The sequence below is a fragment of the Protopterus annectens genome, chromosome 1.part1 (genome assembly GCF_019279795.1).
Source record: "Protopterus annectens isolate FY-2018-M chromosome 1.part1, PAN1.0, whole genome shotgun sequence".
Classification (NCBI taxonomy): Eukaryota; Metazoa; Chordata; order Ceratodontiformes; family Protopteridae; genus Protopterus; species Protopterus annectens.
In genome coordinates this window covers 644,220,865-644,240,338 of record NC_056726.1, presented here as the reverse complement: position 1 = coordinate 644,240,338, position 19,474 = coordinate 644,220,865, and the positions used below count along the sequence as shown (strand labels likewise).

Below are 19,474 nucleotides of genomic sequence, written 5' to 3'. Positions count from 1 at the left end.
GATTTAGCAGATTTGGCTGCTTTAGCCATGGCAAAGGCCTTAATAGACATGGCTGCAGGAGGCCTAGCAGCACCACGTGCTGGGGTAGAGACATCCAAAGGGATGGTGTCTGATAAATCACTAGGAACCACAGTTGTAGGCAAAATTTCTGAGGGAGATTCAACTAAGGTAGCAGGAGCCTCAGTAGTAGTCATGGTTTCGGCTGAAGATTTACCGGTTTTCTCGGTTTCAGCCGAAACCAAGACACTCGCGGCTTGCTTAACCGTGGTTTCGGCGAAACCGCGGACCGCGAGTGTCGGTCTTTTTCTTTGCGTTTTTTAACAATTTGGGTAGTCGGAGGATCCGACGGCATAATGTACGCAAAATCTGAGCCGAAAAACTGTTCAGCGAACTCCGACCGACGCCTAAGCGTTCGCCGGTTGAAGGAAGCACAGGCGAACAGGCTGCTACGTCGTGGTCTGGGCCTAAGCAAGGCAGACAGTAAGAGTGGAAATCTTTATGAGGTATTTGTTTCCCACAAGTTAAACAGTTATTGACTTTTTCTGACATCGGCTGAGGCAAGAAAGAGTCCCCAACGGGTACTTAGCTTTTAGAAGTCTTCAAGTAGTGTTCGGTAGTAGTAATCTCTGGATCTGACCGACCGCACTTGCGAACAGCTTCTGCTTGGCCAGCGGCAAGAAAGACTGAGGAAGATGGCGTCGGCTGATGCCTTTATACCCGAAGACCAGCAGAGATGACGTCGGGTGAAGTGCGACATCAGCCGAAGCCGGACCCAGACTTTGGAATCCGGCCGACCGAAGGGCTGCCTGACGACAGGACAACCCATTTGTTATGACTGCAGATGCATCCATGAAGGAAATCGCCACAGGAGCAATGCCAACGTGGATTCTTTAGAAGCCTCTTGCAGGGCTGCTGTTACTGGGTCTGTGCTTAGAAGGCATGCTTGGCTTAAGGAACAATCCTTGGCTGATCATGTTAAAGCTAAATTGTTGGATGCTCCTTTAAATCAGGACCGCCTGTTTGGCAACAAGGCTGAAGAAGTTCTTAAAAAGATGGAAGATAAAGCTAAATCTATGCAAACTGTTAAAGATTTTTTACAAGTGCAGCCTCCTAGATTTAGCTGAATAGCCCCCATACTTAAGAAAGAAAGTACTTGTTTTTGAGCCTCTGCCCACTCATTTGGGGGCAGGTCTGGTCACCCATTTAGTGTTGGTAACGTGTGGAAATTAAATCTGTATCCCTGGGACACCATATTTAAAACCCATTTGCCCTGGGTTATGAGTTCCCAGTTCTTTGCATGAAGAATAATCTTTACCCCCAAAGGGGCAGTTAGAAGATAAGTGCTTGGAAATTTTAAAAGGAAGTCATTGAGACTGTTTACCATAGGGGGGTGTCTTGTTATTCCCAGATTTGGAAGTGGAGGCCCCCCACTGCTTAGTTCTGAGAGTCCCCTGGGATGAAACCTGGGGTTTTTGCTGTGTCTGGATTTGGCTTGAGAAGACCTGGAAGGGACTGGAAAGGACCAATTCTTAGTAGGCCAGTGCCTACTAAATCTAGGAGGCTGCACTTGTAAAAAATCTTTAACAGTTTGCATAGATTTAGCTTTATCTTCCATCTTTTTAAGAACTTCTTCAGCCTTGTTGCCAAACAGGCGTCCTGATTTAAAGGAGCATCCAACAATTTAGCTTTAACATGATCAGCCAAGGATTGTACCTTAAGCCAAGCATGCCTTCTAAGCACAGACGCAGTAACAGCAGCCCTGCAAGAGTCCTCTAAAGAATCAAAACCACATTGCAAAGTATGTTTTCCAACTTGTTCAGCAGAATGCATTAAGTCCTGTAAATCTTTATTTTCCACACAGTCAGGAATCAACATCATTTTCTGTTTAAGCAGTCCAATGACATGTTGCTGATATTTTAACATATATAAAGCTCTGATTGCCAAGGTTGTTGAAGTATAAACCTTTTTACCCCATCTATCCAGCACCCTGGAGTCTCTATCAGAAGGGGTAGGATTTTTTAGCAGTAGAAGCCTTAATACCCTTGGACGCCCAAGAAATAGTCTCTGGATCTGCAACAGGATTTTTGAAAAGGAACTTGTGGGACTCAAGAACCCTGTAGTATCTGTAAGGTTTACTAGGAGCAGGAGCAGGAGGCAGGGAATCAGGGGCCAAACTGGATTCTGAGAAAACATCATCAACAATGTCTAGTACAGGAGGTATAGCCAAAGGCCTATGCTGAGGTAGAAGAAGGACATCCCTAAGCCTCTTTTTTGAATCAGAAAATTCCTGGCTTTCCCAGTGAAAATGCTCCCTTAAGGTATGTAAAGTTTCCCCAAAAGAAAAATCCTCAGGAGGGGAAGCAGAGGGAACAGAATCCTCTGCATCAGAATCCTCATAAGTAGGTACAGACAAATCCAGGTCATCAGAAGTGTCAGAAGAAACAGAATCCTGATCAGAAGATTCATAATCAAGCTCAGCCCTAGGCCTCTTGGGGGGGGGGGGGTTGACTACCCCTGATTAGCGTTATTAGATCTTCGGCCATTTTTATAATTTGTTTTTTAGGCATACAGGCCTGAGCATGTGGCCTGGGTGTCGGTTTTTTAGACATTGATCGAGATTTAGGCCTTAGTAATGAAGGAGGCGTTGATTTAATATGCAAGTCAGTAGCTTTGACTACACCCTCAGAAGCCGATGCCTGCACAGCGGCCCCGGACCCATCCAAGGTACAGACATCCGCGGGTTCCACAGTTGAAGTATCTCGCGGCACACCGGACTCAGAATGGGTCTCAGTAGAGGCCTGCGAATCAGAAGTAGCGGGTATCAGGGGCTGCGAAAGCGCCTCACTGAGTACCGGCGAACTGGCGACTGGCTTAGGTGGATAATTAAACCGAGAACCGAAATATTTAGAGGCAAAAATATAACGACAACGGATAGTGCGCTGATTAAATAAAGCACAAAACCGACAGCAAGGTATGTCGTGGTCAGGGCCTAGGCAAGGAATACAGTATGAATGAAAATCTTTATGAGGTATTTGCTTTCCTCAAGTAATGCAATTATTAACTTTTACTGACATCTGTAAGGAGCAAGAAAAAGTTTCCCCAACGGGGTACTTAGCTTTAAGTTGAAGACTTCAGTTCTGAAACTCGAAAATGAAAATTTCAGGAGTTGGCCGACCGGCACTTGTGAACTGCTTCTGCTTCGGGCACCGCACGGGAAGAAAGACTGATGTAATGGCATCGGCTGCATGTTTTATACCCCTGAAGACCTGACGTCATGGAAGAAGGGACAGCAACAGACACAGGGCCCAAGAGTTTGTTAATCAGGCTGGCTGAGGGCGACCTGCAAGCAGATTACCCAAATATAATGACTGCAACAGTGAAACACGAAGAACATCCACAGCAGTAGTGGTAAAAAAAACCTTGAAAAAGATCTCCATAGCTCCTCTCTCTCTGCAAATGCATTTGTGCAACTCAGTACTCAGCAATTCATTTATACATAATATTCCTGCAAGATGTGTTACTTTCACATTAAGGAAATAGTGCTAAAATAACTCCACCTGAAACACACACACATAAATTATACATATAGCTAGACAGATAGCTGAAACAGACTGCTGTTCTACATATCAGCTACAACTGACAACTTCATAAAATGAACTAATCTAAACTTCCAATAGAACCGCACACCCCTGCATCACACAGTGAAAGCAAAAGTATGTACCTGCATTATTTCTTAACTGCTCTTCAATAGCAGTGTACTTCTGGCAAAACTCTACAGCAAATACTTCCAAACATCTAACATTAAAACGATCTATCATCTTACCTTATGAGATGTCCCACATAAAGTAACTTTCCAAACTTGCTATCCCTGTCACGTCTACAATCAAATTGAGCTACTAAGTCGCCCTCTGATGTTACTTTTCATTCAGGTACGTTGACATATGGTGGTGTATCTACTCAATGAAAAAAAAAAAATTAATGGCAAATTCTTCACTTTTTTAACTAGTGCATACTTTCACCTAATACATTATAAATGTATTTCTAACTTATCAACACACTTTCCATTCTATTTAATGCTACTGTCATAACTTTAGTACTTTTGATGGCCTCACCCTAGCACTTTACTGGGGTCTATATTAGATCACCGAACGCTTAAAAAAGCGAATGGTGATTAATCGACCCTATGTAAGCGAAAGCTTACAATCTCGAACTGTCAGAACAGTGATTTTTTTCCAAGGGAAAAAAATTGCCGTTCCAACAAAAAAAAAATAAATGAAAAGCAAAACACTTTAAACATTACATTAAGTGGGGGGCTTTGCCCCCCACGCACCCCCTACTTAAATATACCAACGCCAAGACCGCACTACAGTGCCGAAAATGGCAAAGTAACAAAGCGGCCAAGCAATTTCTTTCCCAGGGAAAGAATTTGCTTAAAAGATGCTTCAATATTTTGCAGTTTCAGTCTTTTAAGTTCGACCAAGACGCATTTGAAAGAATGTGTCTTCAGTCTTCTAAAAGAAACCCCTTTATTGCATTCTTTTTATGACACTGCCCCCTGAACTCAGGCAGCAAAATACTGACAGGTTATACAAAAGGCGAGTTGGTTGAGCACAAGAACAAAATAGTTATGAGGTGGAGAACTGTGGTTTGGACTGGAACTGAAAAAAAGTACAACTGATTAAGTAAACTTAACGGTAAATGTTTGAATGATCACTGCTGCAGTAGCCTTTGCTATATGGTTGATATCTTGCCAAGGATATTATAGTCAGCCAGCTTCCAAAGCTTCAGGGCATCTTCCATGAGCCCAAACTGTCAAGCAGCTCGAGCTGAGCTGACAAAAAGACAACTATGGACACCAAGCCCTTCAAAGCTTTCCTGCCAACAGACAGAGGGAGGTTTAGCCCTGAAAGGGCGATGCTAGGAACAACAAAAATAAATTTCCTCATCTTGGCATAAAAAAAAAAAACAAAAACATTGCAAAAACCAAGGAGGATGGAGGGAAGGAGCGGCTACTGCAGCAATGATTATTTGAACATCTACTGTTATGGTAAGTCTACTTACACAGCTGTACTATGATCATCAAACTGATCACTGCTCTAGTAGCCATAGCTACACAGGTAGATTACCCTAGTTTACCACATTTGGGAGGTGGCAGGAGTAGAGTCCGGAAACCCTGGAGAATGGTCCTAGCAATGCTTGATGTGGACCTAGAGAAGGAATTAAGCTTACAGTGCTGCTTTACATGTACAGAAGACTAGGCAGCAGCTTCTGGAATACTTCTAGAATCCAACCCTTTCCAAAAAGTCATAGATGAAGTCACGATCCTACTGATAACAATTTTGTTACGGTGAGTATAACAAAGGTAGTAGTTTTAGATAACCATATAAAAATAGCCTGTTTTGACTCAAGTTGCCCCTTCTTACTGTCACAAGAAATCCAAAAACATTAAATATTTAGTTCTATCAAGATAGTACCTGAGCTGTCTATGGACATGAGGTGTGGAGCATCAGGAAAGAAAAAGTACAGTTTTGTACCTACCATAAATGTAGATGTTCGAAGATCCACATTGCTGCAGTCCTTACATATGGGTAGTCCGCTGTCCTCGGTCGGCCCGAATACCAAAGTATTAGGCTGACGTCGGTCATGGGCGCTTAGATCTGACATCAGAGCGTCAGGGTATAAAAGCGCATGACCGACGTCATATCCTCAGTCTTTTCTTGCCCCAGATGTCAGAAGGCCCTAAAAAGAAAGGCCACAGCCAAAAATAGAATATTTCCCAAAAGGCATGTACAAATAACAGCTACCACCCAAACCATACAACCATTCCAAACTACAAAGGGGAAGGAGGGAGGGTAAATTGGACTGCAGCAATGTGGATCTTCGAACATCTACATTTATGGTAGGTACAAAACTGCACTATGTTCTTCATCTCACATTGCTGCAGTCCTTACATATGGGTAGAATCCCAAAGCAGAGGTAAAGGGAGGCTGGCAAAATCATAAAGCATTGGGAGCTGCCAAAATGCCCTGTAAGATTGCAGTGGCAAATCCAGCCCTAGATTTGGAATAAAGAGGAAGGTGGTAATGTTTAGAAAAAGTATGCACTGAACTCCAAGTAGCTGCTTCCAAAATATCTTTAGTAGCTACTCCCTTAAAAAGCTGTAGAAGTGGCAGTAGCCCTGGTGGAGTGAGGTCTGATTCCAGCGGAATCACCTTACCATGATGAGAATAACAAAAAGCAATACAAAAGCCAATCCACTTAGAAATAGTTTGTTTTGAAACAGGTTTCCCCTGAGAACCTAAAGCAAAAGAAACAAACAACTGCTGAGACTGTCTGAACCCTTTAGTCCTGCTCAAATAATAATGCAACTGCCTGTGAATATCCAAAGTGTGCAAAATTTTTCCCCCTTTATTTTGGGGATCTGCATAAAAAGTAGGCAAATGAATTGATTGGTTCAAGGCCACATTTGAAACCACTTTAGGCATAAAATTAGGATTAGTGCAGAGATACCCTGTCCTTATGAAAAATTAGGAAGGGTTCAACTGCCATAAGAGCCTGTAATTCAGAAACCCTTCTAGCAGGCGTAATGGCCAACAAAAACAGTCTTCCAAGACAAAAACTTTAACTCAGCAGTAGCTGCAGGTTCAAAAGGAGGTAAAGTAAGTTTTCCAACACAAAATTGAGATCCCAGGCTGGAGTAGGAGCTCACGTGGGGTCTTATGTTCTTTGCCCCTCTAAGAAATTGCTTAAACAAAGGATGAGAGAATAATGGAGGGTCACAGTCATAGTGAGCAGAAATGGCTGCAGCATGAACTTTTATAGAGGAGAAAGACAAACCCTTGTCTAATAATTCTGTAAGATATTGAAGAGAAACACTTAAATCAGGCCTGGAAACATCAAAGCTCTTTGTTTTGCTCCAAATTAAAAATCTCCTCCATTTATCAGCATAAACTTTCCTTGTACTAGGCCTTCTGGCCTCCAAAATAACATTCAAAACTTGTTGTGGAAGCTGCGACCCTCCAGGTTCTAGAACAGAATATGCCAGGCTGTTAGATGCAGGGACTGAATCCTGACATTGAGGAAATGATTGCCCTCCTGAGACAAAAGGTGCGGAATCAAAGGCAAAGGCCATGGAGGCTCCCGTACTAAACTCCTCAGCAGAGGGTACCAGTGCTGTCGAGGCCAATCTGGAGCTATTAGAATCATGCAGGGCTTGTCTTGTCTGACCTTCAAGAGTACCTTGGGGAGGAGAGGCAGAGGCGGAAAGGCATAGACGTGAAGATTGCTCCAACTGAATGATAGAGCATCCACTTTCCAAGCTGTGGGATGAAACATTTTTGTGCAAAACTTTGGCAACTGGAAATTTAGTGGAGAAGCGAACAGATCTATGTCTGGAGTTCCCCATATCACTGTCAATTTTCGAAATACATGAGGATCCAATTTCCACTCATGGGGATCCACTATCTGTCTGCTCAAAACATCTGCTAAGGAGTTCTGTGCTCCTGGTAGAAACCTTGCCTGAAGATTGAGGTGTAAACTGAGAGCAGTCTCCCACAAAATCATTGCTTGCCTGCAAAGAGGGTACGAATGGATTCCCCCTTGCTTGTTGATGTACCACATGACAGTTGTGTTGTCTGTTAGAATCAACACTTGCCCTGGGTGAAGTAAATCCTTGAAAGCCATCAATGCAAATTGGACTGCTAACATCTCCTTCAAGTTGATATGTAAATGTTGAAGTCTGGCAGGCCACGTGTCTTGAACCCATTTTCCATTGAGGTGTGCTCCCCAAGCCTTGTCCGAGGCATCTGTCGTTAAAATCTGACTCGCCTCTGGTCGGGTCACAGAGAGTCCCTTGTTTAGGTGACATTCCTGAGCCCACCACAACAATTCCTTTTGAATGCAAGGTATTATTTGAATGACAGTGTCCAGATCTTGGCAGTGTTGCGTCCATACATTTTTGAGATACCATTGTAGCTTCCTCATATGCAGTTTGGCATTGGGAAGCACCAGAATACAAGATGCCATGAACCCCAAGGCTTGAAGGACTGTCCTTGCAGTCAGCCTGGACCATAGAGACAATTGATGAAAGTAAAGTGTAAGGTTCTTTTGCTTGTCCGGGGTCAAAAAGGCCATCTGGGAAGCTGTATTCAGTCTCACACCCAGAAAGCACATTTCCTGAGAGGGTACTAGACTGGACTTTGTTTCGTTCACAGAATACCCTAGGCACCTTAACACTGCCATCACATACTGTAGATGATGAAGAAGTTCGTACTTGTCTTGAGCAAGAATCAGGCAATCGTCCAAATAAGGATAAATTTGTATTCCTCTTAACCGTAAGAAGGCAATCACTGGAGCCAGAACCTTTGTGAACACCCTGGGCGCAGTAGATAAGCCAAAGGGCAATGCAGAGAACTGATAATGTAAAGTCCCAGCCAAAACGCAGGTATCTCCTGCAACTGGGCCTGATAGGAACATGAAGATAAGCCTCTTTGAGATCCAGAGTTACCATCCAGTGATCTTTGCCCAACAGAGGTAGAAGTTGTTGCAACGTCAACATTTTGAATTTTGGAATGTCCAGGTATGTGTTGAGGATAGATAAATCCAAAATTGGCCTCCAAGTGTTTCCTTTCTTTGGTACTAGAAACAGGCGAGAATAAAATCCTAGGCCCACTTCTGACAGAGGGACCTGCTGTATAGCCCCATTTGAAGAAGTAAAGAAATCTGCTTGTGAGCCTCTACCCTTTGCTGAGGAGGAACGTCTGGCATGCCTTTGAAAGGAGGCAATGTATGGAAATAAAACTTGTAGCCTCGGTCTATAATGTCCAACACCCATTTGTCCTGAGTGATTAAAAGCCAGTTTTGCTTGAAGAGTGCCAACTTTCCTCCCAAAGGAGCTGCCAGACAGGAAGAATCTGGCAGCTGAAGATGCAGGTCATTGGGCCTGTTTACGAAAGGACTGGCCCCTGCCCTCACCTGTAGATTGTGCAGGTGAACTCCATGTTCTAGGCCTGAAAGAACTCTGAGCTCTGCCCCTACCACGTCTAGATCTACCCCTAGACTGTAAATCAGAAGAAGGATAAGCCCATCCCTTAGTAGGCCAATTTCTGCTAAACTTAGGAGGCTGCACCTGCAAAAAATCTTTAACAGTCTGCATCGACTTAGCCTTGTCTTCCATTTTCTTCAAGACAGACTCCACAGGAGAACCAAACAAAACTTCAGACTGTAAAGGAGCATCCAAAATTCTAGTTTTAACATGCTCTGACAAATTCTGATCCTTAAGCCAGGCGTGCCTGCGAATAACTGAACCAGTGGCAGCCACCCTGGAAGAAGCCTGTAAAGCATCGAAACCACACTGCAAAGAATGCTTACCCACCTGTTCAGAGGCATGTACCAAATCCTGTAATTCTTTACACTCTATGCCCTCTGCCAAAGCATCCACTTTAGATTTTAGTTGAGTAAGGAGAAAATTCTGATACTTCAACATATGAAACTGGCAATTCAAAGCCCTCATTGCTAAAGTGGAAGAGGTATACACTTTCTTACCCCATCTATCCAAAGCTCTAGCATCTTTATCTATAGGAACTGGATTCTTTACAACAGAAGCCCTGACACCCTTAGGTCCCTGGCTAATAGTTTCTGGGTCAGCCCTTGGACTCTTATACAGATATTTATGAGCCTCAGGTACTCTGTAATACCTGTCTGGCTTAACTGGCGCAGGAGGCAGAGAGTCTGGATTAAGGGAAGCCTCGGAGAAAACGTCTTGAACAACATCCAAAACAGGAGGTATAGCCAAGGGCCTATGTTGTGGTAAAAGCAAAAATTCCCTAAGCCTCTTTCGGAATCTGAGAAATCCTGACCTTCCCATTTAAAATGTTCCCTCATAGAATGCAGGGTTTCTGAAAAAGAAAAATCCTCTGGAGGAGAAGCAGAAGGAGTGGAATCCTCTGCATCTGAATCAGAATAAGGAGGAAAATCCTGAATGTCTTCAGCCGAAGACTCTGAGTAATCTGAAGCCTGCTCCAAACTTTCCACCTCTGGCTCCACCCTAGGCCTCTTATCAGGAGGGGGCATAGAACCTCTGATTAAATAAATTAAATCTTCTGCCATTTTAAGCATGTGTTTTTTAGGCACAGAACCTGCAGAACTAGGACTGACACCCGTGGAAGGCAAACCAGGCCTGCCTTTGGAAGGAGCCTTAGAGACAGAAGGAGAAGGCCTAACCACCTTAGGCAAGGAAGGGAGAACAGCAACCTGAGAGGCCCCCTCAGCCTGACCTGACTCCTGAGAGGCCACATCTTGCAAAATCAAAGCCTCCCCCTGAGACTCAACTGAAACCTCGGCTAGATCCACAGATTCCACCGTAGTTTCTAAAGAACCGGCGTCTGGAACGGACGACTCATCCTGCCTGGACTTTAAAGATTTGTCTTTGCGCTTCTTCGCGGTAGCAGGCGTCGGAGGATCCGACGGCATATTATAATTACACCGCTTACCGAAGACAAGCCTAGCTCAATCTAACCTACGTTTAATGGTGCGCTTATTAAACCTAGCACAAAAGCGACACCCGACTACGTCGTGCTCAGGTCCCAAACAAGGAATACAAAGAGAGTGGTAATCCCTATGCGGTATCTGTTTCCCACAAGAAATACAATTATTCACTTTTTCTGACATCCAGAATTAACTGAGGCAAGAAAAACAAAAATATTCCCCAACGGGGTACTTAGCCCAACTTGGTTTCGGTCTGAAACTCAGAATACGAAAATTTCAGAACGCCGAACGGCACTTGCAAACGCTGCTTCTGCATCGGACCATGCGGCAAAAAAGACTGAGGATATGACGTCGGTCATGCGCTTTTATACCCTGACGCTCTGATGTCAGATCTAAGCGCCCATGACCGACGTCAGCCTAATACTTTGGTATTCGGGCCGACCGAGGACAGCGGACTACCCATATGTAAGGACTGCAGCAATGTGAGATGAAGAACATCAGGGAGATAAATAGTTTGGCTTAAAGTAAACTCATATACCACTTTAGACATAAAAGAAGGATTAGTTCCCAAAGAAACCCTGTCCCTCCGAAAAATGAGATAGGTTAGACTCACCGTAACAACTTGCAACTAAGATAATCTTCTTGCAGAGGACACAGCAATCAGTGAAACTGTTTTCCGTGTACAGAACTTCAAGTCAGCCAGGTTAACTGGTTCAAATGGAGCGAGCGTTAACTCCTCTAACAGAAAATTAAGATCCCAAGGAGGGGCTACCAGTTTACTTCTTGGCCTCTTGTGCAAAACATTTTGCAAAAACATTTTGACAACAGACTGCATTGAAAGAAGAGGATCCATGGGCAGGCATGCAGAAATAGCAGATAAATGAAACTTGATAGAGAAATAAGAAAGGCCATAGGATATCAACTCACACAAATATTGTAAAACCAGAGAACAACTAGCCCTAAACGGGTGCTGGTTATGTTGCTGGCACCAACTAGAAAACTTTTTTCCGTTTGCTAAAATATGATTTTCTCATAGTAGGCCTTCTTGCCTCCATTAATACTTGATGCACGTCCACAGTAAACAGGGGTCAAAGGGAATTAAGACCTAATCATCCAGGCAGTCAGTTGAAGTTAATGGGGTTGGGGGTGCAAACACCCCTGATCTTTGTGTGAGTAGAACCATTCTGTGAGGAAAGTTACTGCAATTGCCCCTGACCATTTTCAAAAGAAGGAAGATTCACTGTTGCCTGGGCCAGAAAGAAGTCACCACAATGATCTTGGGGGAATTCCTTCTGAATCTTCAAAAGCAGTCTGGATGTTAGTGGAAGGGGAAGAAAAGCACACAGCAACCTTCCTGTTCAAGGAAAAGAAAAGGCATCTGTCTTCTAGGCCTTCTTGCATGGAGTACTGGAACCAGGGTTGCCAGATGTCCCTATTTGGGCGGGACTGTCCCGAGATCAGCAGCCTGATCCCGAGTCCCACCCTGCCGGTTAAAATCCCGGCCAGCCTCCGCTTTGTTTGTTTTTTGTTTTTTTTTTTGATTGGCCCGTATACCTGGCATATGGGCCAATCAAAAATTGCTAAACACGGAGCTACTTGTGTTGAATGCGGAACTGCAATGCATTAAACACGAGAAGCTCCTTCACTCTTCCAAAAAATTGCTAGTGCAAACTGTTAAAACCAACAATTCATTCAGCTGGTGAATCACTATTCTCCAACTCCACCGGTAAAAACTGCAACCTACTTCCTGCTGAACTCACCAGTGACCCCTCCTTATCCCAATTAAAAAAATCCCTTAGGAAATACTTAAAAATGCAGTGGCTTTGTCCCTGTAAAAACCCTGACTAACCCCCACTCAAAAATAATTCATAAATGAGAACCTCATTACAAGAATAACACTCCGACTCTCTTAACTGTTTAAAATTCTGTGTATCACCCACCTACTGGAATGATTTAAAGTTAACACTACACCATGTATGATAACCACCTTAATATATGTGTTTTCCTTTTTCAAATGAAATCTTTAACTATTTCTTTCTCAGCTACTTGCTTCCAACCTTTGCGGTGTGTATGTGAGAAAAACACGTACCTGTGTGTACATATTGTTAAACAAATCTCAGTTTTGTGAGAACTCACTGTAATAATTTCACTGTATTTACACTTGTTTTTATACATTTGGAGCTTTTCTCCCTGGGCCTCTGCTGAAAATGAACCTGTATCCAGTCTGACTTTCCTGGTTAACAAATTTAAAATAAATAAAAATAAATTACGCTAACATGGCTAGTTTGCAAAGATGGTAAAACCTAGTTTTCCACTGTTTGCTGATGTACCATATGACTGTGGTTTTGTCTACAACTTGAAGAGGTCCTGGGGACCAAAGATAAGTCAGAGAGTTGAGTACCTCAATCAGAACAAGCATCTTTTTGATATTTATGTACCTGCATCTATCCTTGATGTCCCACACACCTGCCCTTTTATCCATCCTGAAACTGCTCTCCAAACAAAGTCCGAGGCATCTGTGGTAACTGCTTTAGAACTGCGAGGGAAAATGGGAAGATCTGGATTTAGAAATTTGTGTCGTCTCCATCAAATGATTTCTCTTCTGACAAACCCAAGTACTGGGATTTGAAAAGACAAAGGGTGTAGGTGCTGGGGCCAAAGTGGCTTCAGCAATCACTGTATCTTTCCCATGTAGAGTCTTGCCTGGAGTAGCGAGAGAATTACACAGACCATGAGACCCAAAATCCTTCGGTATTCTGTCATAGTGACTAAAGTTTGAGTGGAAAACCCTAGAAATAGATCTATTTTTTTCATGTGGAAGAAAAGCTCTTTGAAATGAGGTAAAGAATAGTTGTGTAAAATCTTACCATAACCATAGATGTCCTCCTCTTCGATGTTGCAGTATTCTTGGTGTGGGATTTCCTGCCTACAGGCAACTCATACGTCGGCTCCTATACAAAAGCTTCAGCTGGGCTGTTGCAGCTGCGTGGGACATCACACATAAGGCATTAAACCAGGGACCTTAAATATGACGTCTGCATGCACAATCCTCAGAACTTGAAGCTAAGCAGGCAAAGTAAATGGCCCAACAGGATAGGCTGCCAAAGGTGACATGTATAAGGCCCTGGGTCTCTTCTGTAATGGAGAGAGGCATCAGGGATCAGTTAGACTAGTAGAGTCTGTGAGGGGGAATGGTGGCTGGGAAGGAATACTGCAACATGGAAGAGAAGGACATCTATGGTTATGGTAAGATTTTACACAACTATTCTTTGTCCTTCTATTCCTATGTTGCAGTATTCTTGGTGTGGGACAGTACCACAGCTTAGTTTGATGAAAGGGTGGCGGATGCAGAAGATGATTTCACAAAGCCTTGTAGGACTGCCCTGGCAAATCCTGCATTTGTTTTGGAGATTTGGTCCAATTTGTAATGTTTGGTGAAAGTGTGGATAGTGGACCATGTGGCTGCTTCCATAATGGAAGCTGTGTCCATGCCTTTTTGGAAGATCTTGGAAGTGGCCACTGCTCTTGTGGAGTGTGCCTTAACCCCAACTGGAGGCTTTTTCCAAGGTGAGAGTAGTAGAAACAGATTGCCTTTCTAATCCAGGATGCAATGGCCTGTTTGGTGACTGCATTGCCCAATGCCCTGGGGGTGGAAAGATACAAAGAGTTGTTTGGATTTCCTAATGTCTTTGGTCTTGTCAAGGTAAAATCTCAGTTGACTGTGGAATCTAGGGAGTGGAGTATCCTCTCTCCTTGGTTAGTGGGAGAGGGGAAAACATTTTGGTAGGTGAATGGATTGATTTAGAGATAAGTTATTGACTACCTTGGGCATGAAGGAGGGGTTAGTCCTCAGTGTGACCCTGTCCCTATGAAAAATGGTGTAAGGTGAGCATGCCATTAAGGCTTGTAGGTCGGAAACCCTTCTGGCAGAGGTATAGCCACTAACAGTACTTCTTTCCAAGTACAAAATTGTAGATTGGCTGTATTAGCCGGTTCAAAGGGGAGCTGGGTGAGTTTTTCCAGGATGAAGTTCAGGTCCCATGGTGGAGGGATAGGCTTCTTAGGTGGTCTGATGTGTAGGACCCCTTTAAGGAAAAGTTTCACATGTAGCCTGGCTAACAAGGGAGGCTCTAGAGGAAACAGGCTGATAATGCGGAGAGGTGCACTTTCACTGATGAATAGGAAAGTCCACCTTTTATAAGTTGACACATATATGAAAGGACTAGGGAGGTGTCAGCCTCGTAAGGGTCCCTTTCCTTTCCTAGACACCACTGAGTAAATCTTTCCCATTTAGCAAGGTATGATTTTCTAGTAGTGGGTTTCCTGGCCTCCCTCAGGACTGATAGCACTTCCTCTGAATAGTGGTGTCTGAATGGGGTTAGTAATTTATCACCCACAGAGTTAGGGATAACATTTTCAAGTGTGAGTGTAGGAGAGTTCCTTTGTCTTGTGTCAGAAGGTCCACCTTGTGGGGTAACTTGCAGTGACTGCCCTTGGCTAAATTGTATAGAAGGGGGAACCAGTGCTGCCTTGGCCAGTAGGGAGTCACTAGCAAGATTTTTGGTTTGTCCTTCCTGATTTCCAGAAGGACTTTCTGAATCAGAGGGGGGTGGTGTGTGTAAAGGAAAGTACAGTTTTGTACCTACCATAAATGTAGATGTCCGAACAGGATAGCATCTGCAGTCCTTACAAATGGGTTGTCCTGTCGTCAGGCAGCCCTTCGGTCGGCCGGATTCCAAAGTCTGGGTCTGGCCTCGGCTGGTGTCGCACTTCACCCGACGTCATAGCTGCAGTTCTTCGGGTATAAAGGCATCAGCCGATGCCATTTTCCTCAGTGTTTCTTGCCCCAGATGCCAGTTGCCCTCTTGGATAGCTAAATTTTTGGATAAATGCCAATGTTTCCAAAAAGTAGAAGGCAAACACAAAAATAAGCATGTATATACATATATACAAACAAATACAAACAAATACACCATAAGAGATCCCCAGCTAGCTATTAGGTGGGCAAATACCTAGGAATACCACAGAGGGGAAGGAGGGTGGGTAATCCTGACTGCAGATGCTATCCTGTTCGGACATCTACATTTATGGTAGGTACAAAACTGTACTATGTCCTTCAAGGATGCATCTGCAGTCACAAATGGGTAGAATACCATAGCTAAACTAGGGGAGGAGGAAGAAGAAATTATGGTGTAGTTAGGATCCCTTGCAAAACAGCAGTGGCAAACCCTGCTCGGGATCTAGAGTATAAAGGTAAGTTATAATGCTTGGCAAATGTATGCACGGAGGTCCAAGTAGCAGCCTCTATAATATCCTTGGTAGCCACTCCTCATAAGAAAGCTGTGGTAGTGGCTGTAGCCCTTGTAGAATGAGGCCTTATGTTCTGTGGAATTTGCTTTCCATGGTAGGAGTAACAGAATCTAATGCAATTTCCTATCCACTTGGAGATTGTCTGTTTGGAAATTGCTTTTCCTTCCCTTCCTGTTGCATATGCTACCAGAAGCTGGTCAGTTTTTCTACTGCCCTTGGTTCTGGCCAGGTAGTAGCGTAACTGTCTATGTACATCCAAGGTATCTAGCAGTCTTTCCCCCTTGTTCTGTGGATTGGGAAAAAAGGTAGGTAGGTGGATTGCCTGGTTTAAAGACACTCTGGATACCACCTTAGGCATAAATGTAGGATTAGTTCTCATGGACACTCTATCTTGATGGAAGATTAGGAAGGGTTGTACTGGCATTAAAGCCTGTAGTTCTGAAACCCTTCTTGCTGAAGTGATTGCCAGCAGGAAAGCAGTTTTCCAGGATAGGTGTTGAAGATCTGCTGTTGCTGCTGGTTTGAAAGGGGGGAGTGTCAATTTTTCTAGCACAAAGTTCAAGTCCCATGCTGGTAATGGTGGTTTCCTAGGAGGTTTTACATTCTTAATTCCTCTCAGAAACTGCCTGAGTAGAGGATGCGAAAAGACAGGGGGATCGAAGCTGTATTCTGCAGAAATAGCTGATGCATGTATCTTGATGGAGGAATAGGACAGGCCTGTATGGAAAAGCTCTGCCAAATACTCCAGGATGTTGGCAATGTCTACCTTTGACACATCTTTCCCCCTTTCAGTACTCCAAATGAGAAACCTTTTCCATTTTCCTGCATAGTTCCTTCTTGTTGAAGGTCTGCGGGCCTCAAGGATAATGTCTTTAACCCTTTGGGATAAATCTGGGTTAGTTGCTCTTATGTAATGTTCGAGGCAGTCAGTTGCAGAGTTTTCAGGTTTGGATGCAGGATGTTGTAGTCGCTCTGAGTTAACATCAAAGGAATCAGGGGTAGTGTCCACATTTTCCCCCGAGACATGCTCCTCAGTAATGGGTACCAATATTGTCTTGGCCAATCTGGAGCTATCAGAATTATTCTTGGACGTTCCTCTTTGATTTTCAATAGTACCTTGTGCATCAAAGGAAGAGGTGGAAATGCATATGCTGCCAGGCCTTTCCAACTGAAGGATAGAGAGTCCACCTTCCAAGCAAGTGGGTGGTATGTCCTTGTGCAGAATTTCTTGAGCTGGTGATTGAGTGGGGATGCGAACAGGTCTATTTGTGGCAGTCCCCATTTCTTTGTGATGGCCTTGAAGATGTCCGGGTGTAGCATCCATTCGTGAGCATCCGAGGTAGTTCGGCTTAACATGTCTGCTAGGATGTTTTCTTTTCCCGGTACAAAAATTGCTTGTAACTGAATGTTGTAACTCAGAGCCATATTCCATAGGTCCAGAGCCATTCGGCATAGAGGGTATGAATGAGTGCCTCCCTGTTTGTTGATGTACCACATGACTGTGGTGTTGTCTGTCCTTATCATCAACTGGCCTTCTTGGAGGAATGGTCTGAAATTCTGGATTGCTAGTTTTACTGCCAGCATTTCTTTTTGATTTATGTGCAGGTGCAGCTGATCTGGGGTCCATAAGCCTTGTATGCACTTGTCCAGCATGTGGGCCCCCCAACCGAGGTCTGAGGCGTCCGTTGTGATGGTTTGGCTTGGTTGAATGCTGTGGAAGGGCAAACCTGGGTTTGACTGGCATGCCCACCATAGGAACTCTTGATTCAGGCATGGGATTAGTGGTATTTCGGTTTCTAAGCTGTGCCTGTGTTGAGACCATAAATTCTTTAGGTACCACTGTAGCTTTCTCATATGCAGTCTGGCATGGGGGACCAGGATTATGCAGGATGCCATGAAGCCCAAGGCCTGCAGTACTTTCCTTGCTGTTAGTTTGTTCTGCTTTGTTAATACCAAGAAGTAGAGAGGAAGTTGTTCTTGTTTTTCTGCAGTTAGGAATGCCATCTGTTGTACTGTGTCCAATTCTGCACCCAAAAAGGTTATTGTCTGGGATGGTATCAGTCTTGACTTTTTTATATTGACTGTGTATCCCAGGGCTTGTAGTAAGCAAATGACTCTTTGTAAGTCTTGTGTCAGCTTGTTTTTGTTGTCCGCTTGTATCAGGCAGTCATCCAGGTATGGATAAATTTGGATTCCCTGAAGCCTGCAGTGAGCGATTACTGATGCCAGGCATTTCATGAACACTCTGGGCGCAGTAGATAAGCCAAAGGGCAATGCTGAGAATTGATAATGCTCTGATCCTGCAAGAAATCTGAGGTATCTTCTGCAATTTGGTCGTATGGGGACGTGCAGGTATGCCTCCTTGAGATCTAGAGTTACCAGCCAGTACTCCTTGCCCAACATGGGAAGAAGTTGCTGTAGGGTCAGCATTTTGAATTTTGGAACAATGATGAATGTGTTTAAAGCGGACAGGTCGAGAATAGGCCTCCAATTTTTCTCTTTTCTTGGTACCAGGAAGAGTCTGGAGTAAAATCCTTGCCTTGTTCTATAGGTGGTACCCTTTCCACAGCTCTCATCTTTGCTAATTGAGCTATTTGTTTTAGAGCTTCTGTCTTTTGATTTGGTGGTAGGTTTGGCATTCCTCTTTTCCTGGTAAAGTGTGGAAATGAAACCTGTAGCCTTGGTCTATAGTTTGCAAAATCCACTTGTCTCTTGTGATATAGTGCCAGTTTTTTGAAAATAAGGCTAACTTTCCACCTAAGGGTGCTGCTATTTGTTCCCTGGTAGGCGGTGTCAGAGCCAAGTCACTGTGATTGTCCTGTTGCAGTGGTAGTGGTTGTGTCTGTGCCTCGTTGGTTGTTGCCTTGCCACTGGCGTCCCCTATAGGCACCTCCTCTGGATTGATTTCTGCCTCTTGAATGCCTATTCCTGCCTCTCTGAGTTTTAGAGGAGTCTGGAAAGGACCAATTTTGGAAGGCCAGTTCCTGCTAAACCTTGGAGGCTGAACCTGTAAGAAATCTTTCACTGTTTGCACAGATTTTGCCTTCTCTTCCATCTTCTTCCGTACCTGTTGGGCAGGAGAACCAAATAAACTGACCTTATCCATAGGAGCATCTAATAGCTTTGCTTTAACATGATCCGGCAAGACCTGTTCTTTCAACCATGCATGCCTTCGTATAACTGTGCCAGTCATGGCTGATCTAAATGAAGCCTCCAGTGCATCATAGCCACATTTTAAGGAATGGTTACTAACCTGCTGAATGTTATTCACCATTTCTAGAACATATTTCTTATCTAAAGAATCATCAGAGGACAGTTTCTTAGTTAACTGATCAAGCATAAACTCTTGGTATTGGATCATATGAAACTGACAGTTCAATGCTCTAGCTGAGAGAGTAGCAGAGGTGTATACTTTTTTCCCCCCATCTCTCTAAGGACCTGGATTCCCTTTCAGAAGGGAGAGGGTTTTTCGCTGAGGTCGAAGCTACTGCCTTAGGCCCCTGGGAGATAGTCTCAGGATCTGCAAAAGGAGCCTTGTATAAATGGTGATGAGTGTCCGGGACCCTGTAGAACCTATCGGGCTTAGCAGGGGCTGGAGGTAAAGTATCAGGAGCAGTGCAAGCATCATTAAATGCATCATCCACAACAGGAAGAACTGGAGGTATAGCTAAAGGCCTAT

At 43.9% G+C, this 19,474-nt stretch overlaps 1 protein-coding gene across 1 annotated transcript in view; it reads right to left on the bottom strand.

Moving 5' to 3' along the window:
• FAM214B (family with sequence similarity 214 member B) overlaps window positions 1–19,474 on the bottom strand; it is a 2,663,862-nt gene that overhangs the window by 2,210,341 nt on the left and 434,047 nt on the right. Inside the window, exon 3 of the mRNA XM_044077337.1 lies at window positions 3,824–3,953. The gene's annotated coding sequence lies outside the window, so the exon portion shown is untranslated. The remainder of the gene's footprint in view (window positions 1–3,823; window positions 3,954–19,474) is intronic.